Consider the following 18,107-nt stretch of genomic DNA (forward strand, 5'->3'; position numbering starts at 1 on the left):
ATTCCCATCTAAAAGACTTCTCTATTCTACTGCAGAAGTTCTGGTCAAAGGAAAAAGAAAAAACACTCCATCTGCTTCTTCATTCCTCTGAGACACCCTAACACTTGGGTTTTGGCCTGGCAAGCCAGGAACCTCTGCTCCCCTGCTCCAAAGATGTGTAGTAACTCTTAGTTTGTGGTATTTCTCAGTAACTCACTGGAAGAAAATCTAACTCAGTCACATGCAGTTGTTTTGGGATAGATGAACATTACAGACAGTACATACGGTTGGGGAGAAATACCATATGCCTCTCTCTTAGACATGAAAAGAGCAAACAATACCAAGCAAACTGTGCAATTCTGTACACAGAAAGAAAACAACTTTCCTTTATTGTTATATATCTGGATGTTATTAATATGTGACCATAAATTGTGTAGTCCTTTCCAGATTTAGCCACAGATATTTTTAGTGAGTAATGTGTCTAATGCATTACATATTAAACTACACGAGCTGTCAGATCTATCTGTGTTGCGACAAATTATTGTAGCTACTTATCAAGGTGATATCTGCTGTAATCTCATTTTTGCCAAAGCACTGTAGGAAGCAAAATCTCTTACATAAAATTCATGGAAGGACCCTGTCATTGCCCCTAATCAAAAGGGAGCAAATTAAAAAAGGCTGCAATGGAGATCCATCTCTTTCCTACTATGTAAATAAGCAGGGAACTTCTGCCTCTAGACAAATCGACAAAAGTCAATCTCATCATTCTGACACAAAATAGTTAAATGACAAAAACACATAAATAACCCTTTGTCTGCTCTCTTTACATGATGTTGCATTTGCACTACCTACATGCTAGCAAGTTAAGTTTCTTTGGGGAAAAAAATAAAAATAAAGCTATTGCCTTAGCGGTTCCCAGCTTTGACAGCTTTGGTGTTCTTAGTTTACTCCCTTACTTGCTGGGCTGGTCTTTTGGAAGTATGAATTTGGCTCTGAACAAGCCACTAAGTCTCTTCATTTAGGAAATCTCATCTTGGGAAAAGAAACATGCTATGGACATTGATAGCTACCCACACAGTAAAAGGATTAACCTCTTTGTGAATAAGTCCAATTTAGCCCAAGGACCAATGGCAAGTGAGACAGGCTTAATTGATTGCCTGCACTCAAACAAATATACATTCACATTATTTCAGCTTCGCAGTCCAAAGACATGTTCAAAGTTTTTCAAGACAGATGTCTTAAAAGGACAAAAGAAGTATTCCAAGGCAAGAGCAGTCCTCTGCTAGCTGTCATCCATCACAGGGAATGGCACTGCATATTGTTTAGCAAAAAGCTCTGTGCAGATAAGACTGAAGTCTGAAACATTCATATGGACCAGTACATATTTGGCAGTGAATAATTCATATTTGGATTGAATTCGTATCTACTCTTGCTATTATTTCCAAATCCACCAACACTGTCAAACACTGGGAATTGTAGTAACACCAGAAAAACACATCAATCCAAAGTAACAGTTAGAACTTTATGTGACTCACAATCTGCTTTAGACAGCGGTGTGGTTCTGACTTCATTTTCTCTTAGTCAGGAGCATTTCTAGTGTTCCTTGCTGAATTAATTTATCAGTTTAATGAACACATTCAGGAAAGGCTAACATAGAGGGGGAGGAGGGATGATATGATTCTTTCGTTACTCACACAGTAAAACTACCCATCTTTCAGTAACCAAACATTAAATTAACTGAAAGGAAAACCTCATTTTGAACAAGCTTCTTATACATATCAAAGAGCCTGTGAAATGCCCGGATTTTATGTCCAAACCCATTAAATATGCTGGAGGGAAGGGGAAAAAAAAAAAAAAAAAAAAAGAAAAAAGTAGAAATTCATGGTTGAATATGTGCCACAGAAACCTTCCATGCTTTGTTAACTTCATAGCTGAATTGATCCATGGGGTGCAAATCAAAGCACTGAGCATACTAAACAGTAGGGCAGGTATAAGTGGAAAGCAAGCCGAGTGAAATATTAACATTCCAAAGAACCTCACTATGTAAACTGGTTTCCCACCTAGCTCCCAGTGTACACGCAAGCACATGGGTGTAGGCCAGTCAGCAGAGATTCCTCATGGTTAGTCAATGAGTGTTCAAGAGAATAATAGCTCAGAGGATGGAGGAAATGTGATCATTTACTTGACGAAGCTGTGTTTTGTAGGCAGGTCTGTAAATGCATCTCCCAGGCAGGAGCACACACAGTGTGCTATCAAGCATTTAAATATTGCGGTGCTGCAAAGCGCAGCAGCATTGAAACAGGCTTCAGTCCGAGGCACAGCAGCCTAATTTGCACTCTCTTGCTAAAGCACTGTACAAAATTATGTAAAAGTCAGTAGGAGGAGGTTAATGGCAGTGAACTAGAATAAAACTAAATGTCACTACATCTTACTTTTCTGTAAAACCTTCTAAGTAGATAAGACATGTGCAGGAAGCTGTAAAATGTGCCCTTTGCTTACAAGATAAAGGTCAGGTCTGTGCTAACAAATTGTAATAGGTTAGTCATAAATGATCATATCAGCAGCTGAAATATGGTACCTTGCTCACAATTTAAATATGGTTGAATCACAGAGAAGCCCACTTTGCACTCTGCAAACACCTGCATGCACCAAAATGATGCAATTCATACAAATATGAACATGATATGAGTATGACAAATTTAACAGTGGTGAAACATGCTTGAATAAGCAACTGTGCAGCTGCTTTTGGCATTAGCCACCAGTACAAGAAGCGCTTAAGTATATTCTGTGCAGGGATTCTCTGCTGCTTCAAGATACTGACTTCACTGAACAATCATTTCTGCTGGTCTTCAGAGTGATGAGCAAGCAAAGGTTCTGCAGCTCCATGCATGCATCACCCTGTGAGAGCTTAAGTTCACTTTGTGCAATTCCTAGCAAGCAGTTTTATGCAGAAGAGCACAGAACATAAAGCAACAGACTTACCTTCCACTTCTCTCTCAAGAAATAAAAACGAACACCGTACAGCGCACAGTGACTAGCAGCAATCCGATACCACAAATGCAGCTTTGGGATAGTTCTGTTATGACAGAAAAAAACAGTTCTGGTCATGAAGCCACATAAGGCTTCTGCTTTTGCACCTATTATTTTTGTGACCCAAAGTGTTATTGTTCAAAATGTTTGTATCGGTCACATGGTTAGTTCAGTATTTCTTCCTGTTCTTGTGTCCACAGCTCCGTTAGGTCCTTAATAACAGATGTCCCATTTGAAGGGGGTTGAAGTTATGGGGTGAAGTCTGGCTTTGCTAAGAAAGCAAAGTCTTGAGCCCTCACTTGTTGAGAAACGCCAAAGTTAGTATTAAGCTCAGAATACTCTCAGGTGTATTTCACAATGATTTCCTACACTGGTGCAGCATCTGACACATTCAACAGTAAAGGCCTAATTATTGATACTATTTTAGTAGAAAATGCCCAATTGAGATGTGCCACGTGTGCCTTCTGATTAGACTATATAACTTTGCTGTATAATGTAATAAATGTCTTCAGCTGCTTACATCTGGCCCAAAAAGCACTGCTCGAACTAAGTAAAACATCGATACTACAACAAATGGTCACCCCGGACAGAGGTAAGCGACTGGGGAAACTGAGGGTCGGTGCCTCCTGTTGAGGAGCACGTATGGGTAATCAAATAACAAAAGAAGATAACTTGATATTCAGAGTCATTTACTTACATCTTGGAGGGAAAAAAAAAGTAGAATGAAAAGACATGGGAGCGGGAAGGGATGGCATCGTTCAGGGCGGCAACAAAAGTAAACAAAATTGTTACATCTTCCCTTACAACAGGGGGACTAATTAAAGATTCTTTAGATCAATTAGCAGAGCATTATAAAGCTGTTACAATAGTAATGCCATTTCACCAGAACAAAGCTCTTCTTTGACATCTACGCCCCCCAGCCCCCCTCCCCCACCATGGCCACTAAGCTCACCTGCTCCCGTGGAGCTGCAGTCACTGGCACCTGGCCAATAGCAACAGCAGCCCACTCCCCCCCTGCTGCTGGACACCCCCCCACTAACTCTTAAAAGTTTTTCCATGTGTTTTAATTGTGGACAGAAGGGACACTTTAGGCAAAAAGCATGACTTGGGAGAAGATGACTGTCCTAGAAGCCTGTAAGAAACACTGATTGCCAGATACTTTTGTGTACTTTAGGAACTGCTGCTGTAAGTTGTATGCACTAACATCCAGCAATATGGAGTGGAGAAGAGACAGTGGCATCTGCTACAAGCACCTCGAGTTTTAGGCTCAAAAACATAAATGTAGCTCAAAATTGCTGCTATCACCTCCTATGGAAGTCTCCATGCCTTCAGCGAATCCTACATTTGACCTCGAGGCTGCCTGGAAGGGCAGCTGGTGTGAATTCGGTGGCTTTCTTCCCACTCCCCTTTTCCCCCCCTCTCTTTGTCCCTATGGTGCCTTTGCTAGCCAGCCACCTCCCCCCCACCATTTCTCCCCCCCTTTCTGATAACCTCTCTAGTCTATGAAAGTTGTGTTCTGATTTAAAGCAACAATGATTATTTCATTATTTCATTATTTCTGATTGTGATGTGTTTTAGAGATTTTTTTTTTCTGTTTTCAATAGTTGTTTTACCTGTAAGCATAATGAATAATAAGTATTTAGTATTTATAAGTATTAAGTAATTAGTGATTGTACTAAGGTATAAGCATTTAGTAATGAGCTCAAACTTTCATTTTTCTGTGAGTTCAAATTTTAACTTTTGGTTCAAACCTTTTTTTTATTTTTTTTTTTTTTCGTGCTATGGCATTTTGAAAGAGCTCTAACTTTTTATTAGTTTCTTTTTAGACATTGATTTGATAATTTAATTTTAACATAGGTCTTTCAGTTCTGTAGAGATTTTTGGTGTTAGCATAAGAGTTTGATATAGGGATATTATAGAATGAGATTTTTTTTTTGTTTGTATTCAAAATCGTTTTAAGAGAGGGATTATATATTAAAACAAAAAGGATGCATATTTTATAACTAAGGTTTTAGTAATGCCAGCAAAAAATAGCTAACCCATGTCAACACCCGGAAACATCACTTCTGCAACGCAGTACCGCAATCATCTCAACAAACAACAGCACAAGAATCACAAGGATGGGACAAATAGCATTTCACATGAAGCTGAAAATCAGCAGACCTACCTAACACAGGTCACAATGTCTGTTACGATAATCTGAGATCAAAAGCATCAATCGGGAGAATGTACCATAAAGCTATGTGTATTAGGACTGAATATCACAATTGCTTAGTTGTTGTGTGGTTAGAGAATATGTTGTCATGGACTTGTATGTTAACTCACCAGTTTGTCTTAATTTTAAATAGTTAGTCTGATTATAACACAAAATACATTTGCATTTTAGGTTATAAAAAACAAGGGAGAATTCAGGTGTTACATCCCCCCCAAAAAAATGGCTAAAGTATATTACATTCTCAAACTTTCATTTTATGTGCGGTTTCAAGCGTGATTTAACAAAGTTTAGGGAGGATATAAGAATTCTGGAAGTTTTAGCTAGGAGAAATTTGAAAGAAGAACAAACAACATTAGGCCAAAGATAGTATCTATAGGACTCGGTGCCTTAGCAAAACCAAAGTATCAAAAGAGCAGCATTGTTAGGATGAGTAAGGATGGATTGTTAGGTTACGGTCAATTTTATACCGGGCAGAACCGTGAATAGTCAAGATGTCACCTTTGACCCGGCAAAGAAGCCTTTTCACTTTTGCTGTTTACGTGCAAGATTTTTCTTTACTTATGGAGATGGAGCCTGGCCAGCTTTATCTTTATAGATCAAGGAGAATCTTGCTAACATAAAGCAACTTAGGATTTTTGAGTGTCTTCGACAAGAGAAGGTGTAACATACCTTTAAAGTATATTGTAAAAGACAGTGGTGCGGATAGGGTTTGCTGTGTTTGTAGATCATTGTGTCTTGATCCTTGTGTAAGACGTATTTGGGCCTGATGAAGTCATCTCTGTTGGTAAGAGGAGTGAAGTGTGAAAACTTGAACTAGTAAGATCTAAGTCGTTGACAGATTAAGCAGTTAAAGAAGTAAGTTATTTGAAGTAAGGGAGTAAGTAGGATGAAACTTTGAAAAAAGCAACTGTTCTGTTGGGTTAGGGTGGGGGGGTTAGGGTTTATGTAGTACGAAGGGAAAAGGAAAAAGGCCTACAGGACCATCTGGCCTTCTGATAAGATAAGGGATACCTGCAGGACTGCCTGGCGCCCTGCCAAGATAAGGAATGCCACAGAACATGATGGATGTAGCTGAATTATCACGATGTGTCACAAGGGCACTGTAGTCGTGTAATCGTGAGGGTCGTAAAACAAGTAGGGGGCTTATCCAAACAAGATGTGTGTGGCTAGCTGAAGTAGGATGCTAAAACCGGAAGAGGTGGGGTTGACATGTAATCTGTAGCCAATAGTATGTTACCAAGTAGGCATAATTATAGTAAACTGTATATAAGATGTGCCTGATGCTCAATAAAGTTGGATTCTGCTGATGACATTGGTCGTTGTAGCGGCCCCTTCTTGCAACAGGTTTAAGGTTAGGGTTAGGGTTTGGGTTAGGGGTTGGGGTTAGGGTTGGGGGTTAGGGGGCAAGGGGGCTAGGGGGTTAGGGTTAGGGGCAGGGCTTGGGGTTAGGGGTGGGGTTAGTACCCGAGGGTTAGGGTTAGGGTTGGGGTTAGGGTTTAGGGTTAAGGGGGTTAGGGGTTGGCGTTGGGGTTAGGGGGTGGGGGGGTTAGGGTTAGGACCAGTGCTCCCAGTCCCCCCAGTAACCTCCTCCCAGTACCTCCCAGTCCCCCCTCCCCACCCCCCCAGTGGCTCCCAGTCCCCCCCAGTCCCCCTCCCAGCACTCCCAGTCCCCCTGATCCCCCTCCCAGCCCATCCCTGTACCTTCCAGTGGCTTCCAGTGCCTCGAACTGGTGCCAGTGAATGAGGGGGGCGGGGGCCAGGAGGGGGGGGGGCGGGGGCCAGGAGCTATGGGGCGGGGATCCGTGGGGCAGGGTCCCCGTGGGGTGGGGCAGGGGTGCAGCCCCTGGGGTTCTCCCATTTGCTCGCTGGCTGCAGCGGACCCCTGAGGACCCCAGCGAGGGGAGGGGGCAGGGGGATGGTTTTTTTTTGGGGGGGGGGGGGGGCGCGCGGGGGAGGGTCAAAAAGGTTTGAGGGGGTCCGGGAGGGGCTCCTAAGGGTTGGGGAGGGGTCCCGGGAGGGTCTGAAGGGGATTGCAGAAGGGCAGAAAAAGGTGGGATGGGAATTGGGGGGAGGGGCTGGGTCTGGGGGGGCTCTGGGGGGTCCGTAAGGGTCTGCAGGGGTCCGCCAGACTCCGCGGGGGTCCCCAGGGGTCGCCAAGGGTCTGTGGGGCTCTGCGGGGGTCCTCAGGGGTCTGGAATGGTCCTTGAGAGTCCGTAGGGGTCCGCGGGGGTCTCTTACGGGCCCCTACAGACCCTTGGGGACCCCCACATATCCCTCCAGACCCTAGGGGACTCCTACGGACCCCCCACAGAACCCTGCGGACAGCCAAGGACCCTTACAGACCCTTGGGGACCCCTCAGGACCCCCACGGTCCTTTAGGGACCCCCAAAAGGGAGAGGGCAGAGGGGGGGGAGGTGGGATTGGCGCTGCTCCCGGGGGTGCCGGCGCCGGGGGTCCCGGGGGCGTGAAAGGGGAATTGGGGGGGGCCCTCTGGAGGGTCCCAAAGGAGCTGGGGAGGGGCTGTGAGGGTTAGGGGTCTCTGGGGTTGAAGGTTTTGGGGTCCTGCAGGATTCGGGGAGGTCCAACTGTGGTTTTCGTCGTCCCTGCAGCCCCGGGACCACCCCCTCCCCCCGGGACCCCCCCTCTCCTCCCGGGACCCCCCCCCAGCCACATCGCGAGCGGTTGGCAGCGCAGCTGTGCCGCCGCCCGGTGGCTCAGTGCTGTCCCCGCGCGTCACGGTCGGCACTGCAGATGGGCAGCGGCGAGTGTTGCCTCCAGGAGGCCGAGGGCTGAGCCGCGCCGGGGGGGCTCTGCGCTCCTAGCAGCGATAGCTTCCCCCAGAGGAGCTCTGAGGCCAGCTCCAAGGTTCGGTTTGGGTTCTCCTGGGGGTCTCAGACCCCACTGCTCTGATTTCACAGCTGTGTTTCCTTCCCTGCCTAGGGGACAGGATGCCCTCACTCCTGGAGAGAGAGAGGCACAGCCTGAGAGGCCTGGAGCTGTGTGGGCTGCAGATGCTCTTCACCAGCTGGGAGCCATCCCCCCAGGAGTCTTCCACCAGAGAGCCTTCTGCGGGGTGCCACGGTAAGCAGGGTGCAGGTGAAGGGGTCCAGAGCAGGGCAGCAGGGCTGGGCAGGGGGCTGGGGCACAGAGCCCTGGGCAGGGGGCTGGGGCACAGAGTCCTGTGAGGAGAGGCTGAGAGAGCTGGGGTTGCTTAGCCTGGAGAAGAGGAGGCTCAGGGGAGACCTTCTTGCTCTCTACACCTACCTGAAGGGAGGTTGTAGACAGGTGGGGGTTGGGCTCTCCTCCCAGGCACCCAGCACCAGAACAAGAGGACACAGCCTCAAGCTATGCCAGGGGAGGTTTAGGCTGGAGGTTAGGAGGAAGTTCTTCCCAGCAAGAGAGGTTGGCCCTGGGGATGTGCTGCCCGGGGGGGTGTGGTGGAGTCTCCCTCCCTGGAGATGTCCAGGAGGGGCCTGGGTGGGGCCCTTGGTGCCATGGTCGAGTTGATCAGATGGGGCTGGGTGGGAGGTTGGACTCAAGGACCTCTGAGGCCTTTTCCAACCTGGTTAATTCTCTTCCCATCCTATTTCATCTTCCCCTGGGTGGGAGGTTGGACCTGACGCTCCCTGAGGCCCGTCCCAGCCTGGTTCGTGCTGCTTCTGCGTGTTCAGGACGGGGAGTCCCTGCTCAGTCTCTCTGCTCAGGGATTCCTCCTCTTCAGAGGTGTGAGAGAGGCTTCCCAGCCAGCCTGAACTATTTCCCTCTCTGCATTTGCCCCCCTGAACAGAAGCACAGGGGGGGAGATGCAGTCCTGTCCTGGCTGTTCTCACCAGCATTGTGCTTCTCCCTGCCCACCCTGCCCCTTCCTGGGGGCTGCCTGCTCAGAGCTGACGGGTGAGGGGAAACAGTTCCAGATCTGCCTCACGGCTGTTTCCTCCTTCCCTTCTTTCTGGAGGGAGGCAGTGAGGGGGAGGAGAGGCTCTGCAGATGAGGCACAGCAGCAGAGGACTATGGGGGGGAGGAGAGCAGATGCCAGGGGCCTCCAGGTTAGAGCCGTGCGGTTAGCATCACAGCTCCTGCTCCATCACCACCACCACCACTTGTGCCCCCAGCCCAGCACCAGGGGCAAGGCCCTCACCAGCCAGGACACCACCCAGAGGAGCTCAGCCGCAGCAGGGAGCCCCAGCCAGCACCCCTGGATGGGATTGGGGCGGTCATCAGCCCTGACCCTGACAGCAAAGGGGCCGCCAGGACCCCAACCTTCTGTCACCACCACCATCACCCAGCATGCACCAGAGACACTCACCAGGGATGAGAGGAGGATCCTCAGCCCAGGCAGCTTCATCCTAGGGGGGCTGTTCTTCTTGGGGGAGGGGATTAAATAGGGGAGTGGGTGGGAGGGGCCAGGTGGCCACACCTGGGGTGGGAGGAGACTCCAGCTGAGCCCAGGTGCTGATGGTTTGAGGGGATGAAGAGGGGAAGTGGGGCAGGTGAGGGACTTCAAGGGTGTCAGGGAGTGACAGGGCTGGGGGGCATGGAACAAAACCCAGAAGGGGAGAGGTTCCAATTGGATGCCAGGAGGAAGCTCTTCCCCATCAGGGTGGTGAGGCTCTGGCACAGGTTGCCCAGGGAGGTGGTGGTAGCCTCACCCCAGGCGATTTGGAGGCCAGGCTGGAGGTGGCTCTGGGCAGCCCGATCCAGGGTGAGGCATCCCTGCCCATGGCAGGGGGGTTGGAACTGGCCGATCCCTGAGGCCCCCTCCCCTCCCTTCCCCTCTTCTCCTCTCCCTTCCCCTTTCCTTCTCAGAGCCCAGGCCTGGACGCCTGGCAGGCTGCTGAGCAGCCCTGATGCCTGCAAGCTGCCGTCCGCTCCGGGGGGAAAGAGACGCTCTCGCTCTCCCTGGCCAAGGCTGGTTCTCTTTCTGGCTCACACAAGGACTCCACAGGTCAGGTGATGAGGTGAGATGGATCTGAGACACGTCATGGAGCCACTTGTGTAAGCATCTTGAGTCTTGCCGAGAGGTTGTTGCTTGTTCCTGCAGAGAAAGGAGTGCTGGGTGTGTTGCGGTGCATCTTCCATCCAGCTGTGCTCTACAGTCTCTCTGGGACCGAGCGCCGGCTCTGTGCAGTGCCTCCGGGGGAGGGGTGAAGGGCACTGGGAACGTAGGAAAGCAGAAAGGGTCCCAGGAGGGTTTCAGGACAAGGGAGAACAACAGGCTGCTGATACTGGAAGGATGGCCTGGTGATAAAGAAGAGCGGACTGCAGTACACAGCCTGAAGCGTGAGGCAGGGGGACGCTTGCCTCCCTGCTGGAGAAGATCAACCTGATACGGGATGAAGATAACGATGGAGCAAACTCAGAGAGCAGCAGTGGTGCAGGAGTGCCAGGGAAGTGCTCGGGCTGCTGGATTTCCCCTCTGTAAACTGCCTGTTCTGTACCAATAAATGATTCCTGCTGCAGCAATAAATGATTCCTGCTGCACCAGTAAATGATTCCTGCTGCACCAGTAAGTGATTCCTGCTGCAGCAATAAATGATTCCTGCTGCACCAATAAATGATTCCTGCTGCACCAGTAAGTGATTCCTGCTGCACCAATAAATGATTCTTGCTGCACTAGTAAGTGATTCCTGCTGCAGCAATAAATGATTCCTGCTGCAGCAATAAATGATTCCTGCTGCACCAGTAAATGATTCCTGCTGCACCAATAAATGATTCCTGCTGCACTAGTAAGTGATTCCTGCTGCACCAATAAATGATTCCTGCTGCACCAGTAAGTGATTCCTGCTGCAGCAATAAATGATTCCTGCTGCACCAGTAAGTGATTCCTGCTGCACCAATAAATGATTCCTGCTGCAGCAATAAATGATTCCTGCTGCACCAGTAAGTGATTCCTGCTGCACCAATAAATGATTCCTGCTGCACCAGTAAGTGATTCCTGCTGCACCAATAAATGATTCCTGCTGCACCAATAAATGATTCCTGCTGCACCAATAAATGATTCTTGCTGCACCAATAAATTATTCCTGCTGCAGCAATAAATGATTCCTGCTGCACCAGTAAGTGATTCCTGCTGCACCAATAAATGATTCTTGCTGCACCAATAAATGATTCCTGCTGCACCAGTAAATGATTCCTGCTGCACCAGTAAATGATTCCTGCTGCACCAATAAATGATTCCTGCTGCACCAGTAAGTGATTCCTGCTGCACCAATAAATGATTCCTGCTGCACCAATAAATGATTCCTGCTGCACCAGTGATTCCTGCTGCACCAATAAATGATTCCTGCTGCACCAATAAATGATTCCTGCTGCACCAGTAAGTGATTCCTGTTGCACCAATAAATGATTCTTGCTGCACCAATAAATGATTCCTGCTGCACCAGTAAATGATTCCTGCTGCACCAATAAATGATTCCTGCTGCACCAGTAAGTGATTCCTGCTGCACCAATAAATGATTCCTGCTGCACCAGGGGGGTTCCTGCATGCATTCCCACACGGGAGTCTCCTGTGCCTAGCAGGAGAAAACTCTGCTCTCTTTCTGCTCCATGTCAGTCTAGGAAGTAGCTTTCGGGGTAGCCTGTGGGGCGCCGGAGCACCGCAGCAGGCCGCATGGCTTCAGGAGGATCCAAGGGTGGCTCCGTCTGAGGCGCAAAGGCAGCAGCGAGGAACCTGCCTGCGGCCTCCGATGGAGGCCTCGGGCGGAGCATTGCTGCCCAGGGGTCCAACCCAAACTGGGTGTGAGAGACATCGACCTCTGGCACATTCCCCACCGTGGGGCAGCCACCAGCCGGCAGCACGGGGGCTGGAGTAGCTGCAGCTGTTTGTGGGGGACCCTTCCCTGCCCCCCTTCATTGCTGCAGCAGAGCTCCCCTTCGGGGGGAGAGGGGATGTGTACACATCTGACTAGGAAAGGACCGAGCTGCTGGCCGGGCAGTTTGCTTCACATTCTGCCTTTTGGGGGGAGAATCAAAGGGAGCGGGGGGATTCTGGACGGACATGGGGCAGGGGGATGCTGCAGCAGAGGAGCGGGTGAGGGCTGGGGGCGCCTCCCTAAACCGCTGACAAGTCTCGGAGGGGACCACAGAACATTTCACAGCGTCAGTGCCGTGAGAGGCGATGCGGAGCAGACCCTCTCCAGCTGGAGAGGGAGGAGTTGGAGCGACTGCTGTGTCACAAAGCTTTGGAAACGACCCCCCGTCTCCCCTCTCTGTTTTAAAGGCTGTGAGAATCGTAATGAAGTCACACAGGGGCTTGAGCTATAAGCACAGCCTGCGGCCGTACCCATCATAAACAGAGGCTTTTACCTGCGCGCGGTGTAGGGTTTCGATTTAAATGCCAAAACATCCCGAATGGGGCCGGGCCGAGCTGCTGCCCACGCCCAGGGCAGGCTCAGGGCCGCCCCCGCGTGCGTCACGGCCGGCACCGCCGCCGTGCCGCGGCGCGTGCCGCCCCGAGGGCGCTCAGCGCTGCAGCGAACCGCGCTGAACGCTTGAAATGCTGGAAAGTTGTTAGGGGGAGAAGGGAAAAGGGAGAGAGAGCCTGACTCGAGCGCTGACATGGGTACAACTCCTGCGCCGCAGTGAGGCTCCGGTCCCGCCAGGGCGATAGCGTCGCGATCGTTGCCATGGGTTCAGCGCATGCGTCGCAGCGAGGGTTGTTCGCGCGCACGGGGCTGGCGGCTTTAAAACGGCGCTCACTGGCCCGCCGGGGCTATCGGGTTCCTGCTCGCTCCGTGCTAGGTGAGTGCCTCCACAGCTCTCCGGGGCTTTTCTCTGGCAGCTGCAGGACCGCGCTCTGGCTTTGCTTGCGGGGGGGTTCCCGGAGCCGAGCCGGGACCGTTTGGGAGCCGCGACGGGGTGGGGGACTGGCGCACTACCGGTCGGGGCCGGGCCGGGCCGGGGCGAGCGAGCGGGCGGGCGGGCCGGGGCGAGCAGCAGTCAGGAAGAGTCAGGAGGGGTCTTCTCCCGGTAACAGTAAGTGCTCTTCTAGCGTGGCACCTGTCGTCTTTGTGTTCCTCCCCGTAACTCCAAATTCCCTTCCTAGTGCTCCCACTGCCTTTCCAAGTCTCCCAGTAACTCCCCCACAGCTCTGCGAGTTAAATGAGTGCCAGAGAAAAAGGAGATGACTGTGCAGTGTTTTTCTAGGGTGCAGGGAAACCTACTCACAGCTTTACAACGTGAGTAACTGAGAGCTAAGCTTTGCTTTTTGCTCCACTCCTTACCGATTGACTCTTTGCTTTCCACTTGGTCGACCAAGCAAGGCTGATGTCACCTCACGGCCGCTACCCCGTTGGTGCCTGCCTGCGAGTGCCAGGACCCTTCCTGGAACCACAGGACAGAAGGAGGGTTTGTCTCTCTCGCGGTGCCCTGAGCAGGAGTCGTACCAACACAGGCTCAGAAAGCTGAAACCATCGAAAGATTGAATTAGAGAGCAACAGGCATTAGAGGTTGGTTGATGGCCAGGGAGAAATGCACCGACTGCAAGGTGATCGGGGGGTAGTAAATCCTGGGGAATGGGGAACACGCTTAGAGATGCAGAGCCGTGCAACAGCTCTCACAGAGAGGCGCAGCAAAAACTCAGCTGCGTCCCGAAGGCGCAAACCCTACCAAGAAGGGCGTCCGTGGGTCGGGGCTATCAGAAGCAGGGCAGCCCCTTAGCTGTCTCTGTCTTTCCTACCGCGATGCCACGTGGGGGTGGGCGATTGTGGGGGGTTACAGACCATTGCAAAAACAGGGCGGAGGGCTTGCCAGCGCCGGGCAAACCAACCCCAGGGGCGGCCTCTGCCAAGAGGCCTGGTCACACCTAGTGGAGCATGTTGGAAACTGGGGACATTCAGCGTATCCCACAGCAGAATGTGACTCCGGCTGAGAGAGGATGAACTCAGAGGGGGCAACACACATCAATGCATTATAGTCACTGTGCGAATAGTTAGAAGTCGGTCTAACCTCTTTCCCTCCTGGCTTAACACCAGCCTGGCGTCCAGGACTCAACATACGCACTGCACAGCAACCCACAGAGCTCCTGGGTCATCCCACCTGTACTTGTTCCTGCTGTCCCTGCAGCAATGGACTGTTCCTGACTTTTTTTCTTTTCCTTTCAAAGTCAGACTGATTCCTGATTCTTCTCCACATCCCTGCCCAGTTCCAGCACCAGAGAGACTGCCCTGAGAGAGAACGAGCCGGGATAACCAGGGACTCGCCTCGAGGAGTCGAATACCACGTGCCAGGAGCGGACGACAGGGCTGTGACAGGGGAGCGGGAGGGGAATGGAGGGGTGGCTTGTGGCGGGTGAAGGCCCATTCTGAAGACAGGGTGGAGGGCTTGCGAGTGTTCTACTAAACTCTCTGCTTCCCAGCTGACTCCAAATTATTTCTTGCTGGATTTGGTCCTTTCCTTTTTTTTTTTTTTTCCCCCCTCTGTTGGGAGGGAGGAGGGGGGGAGCAGGAGAGAGATTCTCAGCCTCAACACCATCCGAGCTCTGAGCTCCCAGGTAAGGCTCAAATCGCTGCAGCGACGACACAGCCAAGGAGCGGGCGAGCGAGGGGCGGGGGCAGCCTCTCCCAAACGCTGCTGGTGGACCGCTTGCCCGAACGTTCCCGGGGGGGACGGAAACCCATGACAAAACATAAGTATTAGCGTGAGGTATTGTAGCGGAGGAAAAGCCATGCCGTTCCTCCAGAGGTTGCACAGCAGTAGTGACGTGTATGCCAAAAGGTTTCCAATGGCCCTGAGCGGCAAATTAAAACCACACAACACACACAAAGGAGACCCCACTGGTTTTATATTCAGTTGTTTAATTTGAATGGAAAGGCCTCTGAAGAGAGGCCAGCTGAGTCGCTCCCCACGCACCCGGAGGCGATGCCCCCCCCGACCGGTCAGCGTCCCCCCCCACTTCAGGGGGTTTGTGGGCATCTATGGTGGGTGTGGGGAGTATCAAAGAGGAATTCAGGGACATGTGGGAGCCAATGGAGGGTCACCTGGGGGCACTTCAGTTGGATGGTTAGGGTTAGTTGGGGGGGGGGGAGTGGGGGCTGGCTTGCTGGCAGCCTCTGGTGTGTGTGGGGGGTTGGCCAGCTTGGCAGTGGTGGCCTCTGTTATTGGGCAGGGGGGTGGCTGGCTTGGCGGCAGCAGTGTCTGTTGTTGGCCGGCTTGGCAGCAGCGACTTCTGTTGGGTGGGGGGCGGGATGCGTGGCTGGCTTGGCCACAGTCTTTGTTGGGTGGGGGGTGTTGGCTGGTTTGGTGGCAGCCCATGTTTTTGGGTGTGTGTGGGGGGGGTGGCTGGCTTTTTGGCGGTAGCTTCTGTTATTGGGTGGGGTGTGGGGGGCGGGGCTTGGCCTGGCAGTAGCCACTGTTATTGGTTGGGGGGGGTGGGATGCGTGGCTGGTTTGGCAGCGGCCTCTGTTATTGGGTGGGGATTGGGGGGGGTCGCTGGCTTGGCGGCGTCACCCTCCGTTTTTTAGGGGGGTTGGGGGGGTGGCGGCTGGCTGCAGCAGCTTCTGTTGCTGGGGGGTGTGGGGGGATTCGCTGGTGCGGCGGTGGCCTCTGTTTTTTGGGGGCTTTGGGGGTGCCTGGCTTGGAGGCGGCAGCTTCTCTTGCTGGGGTGGGGGGGTTGACTGGCTTGGCGGCAGCAGCTTATGTGGTTGGTTGGGGAGGGTAGCTGGCTTTTTGGCGGCGGTCTCTGTTGGTGTTGGGTGGGTGGGGGGGTGGCTGGCTGGCTTGGTGGTGGCAGTGTCTGTTGTTGGTTGGGGGGTTGGCTGGCATGGCAGTGGCGGCCTGTGTTGGGTGGGGGGTGGGATGTGTGGCTGCCTTGGCAGCGGCCTCTGTGTGTGGGGGGTAGGGGTGGTGGCTGGTTTGGCGGCAGCCCATGTTTTTGGGTGTGGGGGTGTGGCTGGCTTTTTGGCGGTGGCCTCTGTTATTGGGTGGGGGTTGGGGGGGGGGGCAGGCTTAGTGGCAACGCCCTCCGGTTTTTGGGGGGGTTAGGGGGTGGCCGGCTTGGTGGCGGCAGCTTCTGTTGCAGGGCTGGGGGGTGGCTGGCTTGGTGGTGGCAGTGTCTGTTGTTGGTTGGGGGGTTGGCTGGCTTGGCAGCGGCGGCCTGTGTTGGGTGGGGGGTGGGATGCGTGGCTGCCTTGGCAGCGGTCTCTGTTGTTGGGTGGGGGGTAGGGGTGTTGGCTGGTTTGGCGGCAGCCCATGTTTTCGGGTGTGTGTGGGGTGGCTGGCTTTTTGGCGGCGGCCTCTGTTACTGGGTGGGCCGTGGGGGGGGGCTGGCTTGGCTTGGTGGCGGTGGCCTCTGTGGTTGGGGGGGGTGCTGGCTTGGTGGCGGTGGCCTGTGTTGGGAGGGGGGGGGGACTGGCTTGGTGGCGGCGGCCTCTGTTGTGACTGGGGTGGGTGGGATGCGTGGCTGGTTTGGCGGTGGCCTCTGTTATTGGGTGGGGGTTGGGGGGGGGCAGGCTTGGTGGCAGCGCCCTCTGGTTTTTGGGGGGGTTAGTGGGTGGCCGGCTTGGCGGCGGCAGCTTCTGTTGCTGGGGGGTGTGGGGCAATTTGCTGGCTTGGTGGCAGCGGCCTCTGTTTTTTGGGGAGGTTAGGGGATGGCCGGCTTGGTGGCGGCAGCTTCTGTTGCTGGGGTGGGGGGGGTTGGCTGGCTTGGCGGCAGCTTCTGTTGCTGGGGTGGGGGGGTTGGCTGGCTTGGCGGCAGCGGCCTATGTGGTTGGTTGGGGGGGGGGCTGGCTTTTTGGTGGCGGCCTCTGTTGGCGGTGGGTGGGTAGGGGGGTGGCTGGCTTTTTGGCGGTGGCCTCTGTTACTGGGTGGGCCGTGGCGGGGGGCTGGCTTGGTGGCGGCCCCTGTTGTTGGGTGGGGGGGGTGGGGGAGTGGGGGGGTGGCTGGCTTGGCGGCGGCGGCCTATGTGGTTGGGTGGGGGGGGTGGCTGGCTGGGCAGTGGCAGCCTCTGTTTTTTGGGGGGCTTGGGGGGTGGCCGGCTTGGCGGCGGCAGCTTCTGTTGCTGGGGTGGGGGGGTTGGCTGGCGTGGCGGCAGCTTCTGTTGCTGGGGGGCATGAGGGGACTTGCTGGCTTGGCAGCAGCGGCCTATGTGGTTGGGGGGGGTGGCTGGCTTTTTGGCGGTGGCCTCTGTTGGCATTGGGTGGGTGGGGGGGTGGCTGGCTTTGCAGCGATGGCCTCTGTTATGGGGAGGTGGGCCGGCTGCCTTGACGGTGGCAGCATCTGTTGTTGGTTGGGGGTTTGGCTGGCTTGGCAGCAGCGGCCTCTGTTGAGTGGGGGGTGGGATGCGTGGCTGCCTTGGCAGCGGCCTCTGTTGTTGGGTGGGGGGTAGGGGTGTTGGCTGGTTTGGCGGCAGCCCATGTTTTTGGGTGTGTGTGGGGTGGCTGGCTTTTTGGCGGTGGCCTCTGTTACTGGGTGGGCTGTGGGGGGGGGCTGGCTTGGCGGCGGTGGCCTCTGTGGTTGGGGGGGGGGGGTGCTGGCTTGGCGGCGGTGGCCTGTGTTGGGTGGAGGGGGGACTGGCTTGGTGGCGGTGGCCTCTGTTGTGACTGGGGTGGGTGGGATGCGTGGCTGGTTTGGCGGCGGCCTCTGTTATTGGGTGGGGGTTGGGGGGGGCAGGCTTGGTGGCAGCGCCCTCTGGTTTTTGGGGGGGTTAGTGGGTGGCCGGCTTGGCGGCGGCAGCTTCTGTTGCTGGGGGGTGTGGGGCAATTTGCTGGCTTGGTGGCAGCGGCCTCTGTTTTTTGGGGGGGTTAGGGGATGGCTGGCTTGGTGGCGGCAGCTTCTGTTGCGGGGCTGGGGGGTGGCTGGCTTGGCAGCGGCGGCCTCTGTTGCTGGGGTGGGTGGGATGCGTGTCTGGCTTGTCAGCGGCCTCTGTTTTTTGGGGGGGGTGGCCAGC

The 18,107-nt window shown here is 53.5% G+C and overlaps 1 long non-coding RNA gene across 1 annotated transcript; it reads left to right on the forward strand.

The window, feature by feature from the left end:
• Positions 1 to 12,835: 12,835 nt before the first annotated feature.
• LOC137450682 (uncharacterized) lies at positions 12,836 to 15,224 on the forward strand. Its single transcript, XR_010989617.1, has 3 exons — positions 12,836 to 12,964; positions 13,486 to 13,671; positions 14,328 to 15,224. It is a non-coding gene; the product is annotated as an uncharacterized lncRNA (long non-coding RNA).
• Positions 15,225 to 18,107: the final 2,883 nt, after the last annotated feature.

Source organism: Melanerpes formicivorus, unplaced genomic scaffold (assembly GCF_026170545.1).
Source record: "Melanerpes formicivorus ecotype bairdi unplaced genomic scaffold, bMelFor1.0.p_v2 SCAF_37, whole genome shotgun sequence".
NCBI classification, from domain to species: Eukaryota; Metazoa; Chordata; class Aves; order Piciformes; family Picidae; genus Melanerpes; species Melanerpes formicivorus.